Here is a 3,349-nt window from a genome sequence, read left to right as displayed (position 1 = left end):
CCTCCTCCTCCTCCTCCTTTTTCTAAGCAACTTTCCAACTCAAGGACAAGGGGTGGGAGTGGGGGGCAAAATGTGGCCAAAATGCAAAATTCCTTGGAAGACCAATGGGGGGGGGAGGGAGCAGAGGCCAGAGCAAAATCTGCTTTCCAAAGTTAGCCAGGAGATCTTATAAGCTGAGATTTAAAAACCAAAGCAAAAATGAAAACTGACTTTGGCCTCCAAAGGGTGGAACCAAATCTGTCTGACCTTCTCCCCTTCCTCCCCCCCTTCTCTCACCCTTTATTCTGAGGTGGCACTTATCAGTGGGTTTGTGTGTTTTTTAATAAGAGAGATTCTCATTTTTTCCCCCGCTGGAGATTCCAAGGTTGCATCAGTAGATGACCAGGCAATGGATGCCATTTGTTTGTTTGTTTGTTTATTGCACATCAAACACACCCATACTCCCACACCCTTGCAGAATACAAATGCACAGAATTAAATGACTCTCATAGGCAAAATAAAGATTATTTTTTTTCCCCTCCGCCTTCTTACGAGCTGGAATGGTTGGCTGGCCTGGCACATCTCAGCTTGACTTACGATCCATCCCAGTGTTCAAAGGGGACTCTGGAGAGAGATCATAAATGCTTGGGGGGAGGGGGGGAAAGGGGCAGCCGAAAGCTTCGTTCGCATTGTGTGCTGTGCTTTGGCGCAGGCAGGTGGTTCCCACCCGCCCCTCCTCAGCTTGGCATGTGCCAAGAAGAGCGAAGGATAATCATCAGCTGCCTGCTGCAGTCATGGGGTCGATGAATATGGATGGCAGCCTGAGAGTGGAAGGCAGGACCGAGATACTCAACTCTCCGTGTGCAAGCGCGTTCAAGTGAGAGGCAGCCACAAAGAGGAGGAGGGTGTATGTGTGTGTGTCAGCTTATTTTCCAAAGCACCAGAAGGCAGGACAAGAAACGGATGGATGGCAATTATTCGGGGAGAGAAGCAACCTGGAATTAAGGAGAAACTCCCAATGAACCAGTGGAACGGCTTGCCACCAGATGTTGTGGGTCCTCCTTCGTGGAGGTTTTCAAGAAGGGACGGGAGAAGCATTGGTCTGAAATGGTATAGGGTCTCCTGCTTGAGCCAGGGGTTGGACTAGAAGACCTTCAAGGTCCCTTCCATCTCTATTCAAAAATCCATGCAAACACTTTTCCTGCAGACGGAGGAAAGCATGATGTCTGTGTTGTGTGTATTTGCATGTGCGTGCCCACAAACCTCATAGGGGCCGAAGCTATGAGGAAGAAAAGACCTTCCAAAGTTGGCCTTTATGTAATAATAAAACCGGGTTAGACCAACTTGCTGATTTTGTAAACATAGCCTTGCTTTGATTCAGAAACGGGCAGTTGAATTTTCTCTCTTTTATCAATCCATCAGATTAGAGCTGGAAGGGGCCTTGGAGGTCTTCTAGTCCAGCCCCCCGCTCAAGCAGGAGACCCTATAATACCATTTCAGACAAGTGGCTCTCCAGTCTCTTCTTAAAAAGCCTCCAGTGATGGAGCACCTACAACGTCTGGTGGCCAGCAGTTCCACTAGTTGATTATTCTCACGGTTAGGAAATTTTTCCTTAATCCCAGGTTGCTTCTCTCTTTTGATTAATTTCCATCCATTGTTTCTTGTCTTGCTTTCCAGTGCTTTGGAAAAAAATTGGTGAGGTATGTTCGCCATCTTGAGTTATTTATAAAAATAAAAAATAAAGGCAGGTTTTTTTTAAAAAATCTAAAAAAGCTTACTGATTTTCCTTCTTGCACTTTGGTGCAGAAATTTCAGATGAAGCCGCAGTCCGGTAGATGTCACTAGAGGCTGAACGTTAGAGAGAGAGAGAGAGAGAGAGAAAGGGAGAGAAAGAGGGAGAGAGAGAGAGAGAGAGAAAGAGAGAGGTGTGAAGCTGTAAATCCTGATCAAAACCTTGGGATGGTCTGTGCGATAAATTTGGGCAGAATGCAAACTTCCCAAACCGTTGAACTGTTTTCTTAAAAATGTATTAGGACTATCCTACAATACAGTACATTTTACAACCTTGACTCCGGGGGACGCTGCAACCCGTCATAAATACGAACCAGTTGCCAGGTGTTCTGTGACCCCAGGGATGCTTCAATGCTCCTAAGTGTAAAAAAAAAAAAAGGTCATAAATCACTTTTTTTCCCAATGCTGTTGTAACTTTGGACGGTTGAAAGCTTGAAAGTTTTTTAAGCTGAGGACTAACTGTAACTGATCTGAGGGCTGAACAAAAGTAAGGGCGGAGAGGAATTTTTTTTTTAAAAAAAACGCTTTTTGAGTTGTTCCAGCGAAATTCAGTGGTGGTATTTTATTTTCCACTTCTCTTACCTCTTCAGAACCCAACCCCTGAATTGAGGGAAATTATTATTTAATTTCCTCCTTCCCCGCCTCCCCCAGCCCCCCCCGGGCCTTCCCACCCGATGGAGCCCCAGCTAGCTAATAATAAAAGCCCAACTTTTAAGACGCTTTATAAAAGAGTTCAATAAAATACATAAAACAGGAGATCAAATAAGCCGATCGATAAAAGTTTGCCCGTTGGAAATACACTGATGGCAGAACAGGGCGGGCGCTCCTACCCTCAATCAAAATGTCCCCCTGCCACTCCACACACACACACACACACACACCCAAAAAAAAATTTTGCATTTCTCAAAATAGGCAAGCAAAGGAGAGAGGGCAGATACCACATTTGAAGCCCCTGACGGGAGCATTTTAGAAGCCGTATTCTATCTCGGCTCTTGATGGGGATCAATTTTTCCCCACTGATTGTGCAAAAGTCATTCCCTGCCTTGTGGACATTGCACTGCAGATCAAAGGTGCCTTCCTTATCAATATCGCCGGCTTTTATTGGTTCCTGGAAAACAGGAAAGCTCTCTAAAATCATCTCTCTTTGGAAGACCTCACCATATTTTTTTTTTTTTAGCAGTTGTTCAAGCTGATTCAGCTCTGTTCCCCTCGGCAAGGAAAACCCCGGACACAATTGTGGATGTATGTCGAGGACTGCCTGTAATCTAAAAACCCAGTTTTATTCATCTCACCCCTTCCTTCCTTCCTTCCTTCCTTCCTTCCTTCCTCCAGGGATACCTCTCTCTCTCTCTCTCTCTCTCTCTCTCTCTCTCTCTCTCTCTCTCTCTCTAATCAAGGCAGGTAAATGGATCCCTAATAGCTGTGTGACTGGGAATACTCACTCCACCTCTCTGGGGATCAATCAGTGTAATGATGGGTGTGTTTTTCATTTGGGGGACACTCCCTCCCCCCCAAAGGCTGAAGACTGATTGCTCTACCCCATGGGAGCCCCCGTGTTTTGTCTCCCACCCCGTGCAAA

This window comes from Protobothrops mucrosquamatus, unplaced genomic scaffold (genome assembly GCF_001527695.2).
Source record: "Protobothrops mucrosquamatus isolate PMUCROS unplaced genomic scaffold, P.Mucros_1.0 scaffold3719, whole genome shotgun sequence".
NCBI lineage: Eukaryota > Metazoa > Chordata > Lepidosauria > Squamata > Viperidae > Protobothrops > Protobothrops mucrosquamatus.
This window is presented reverse-complemented; position numbering follows the sequence as displayed.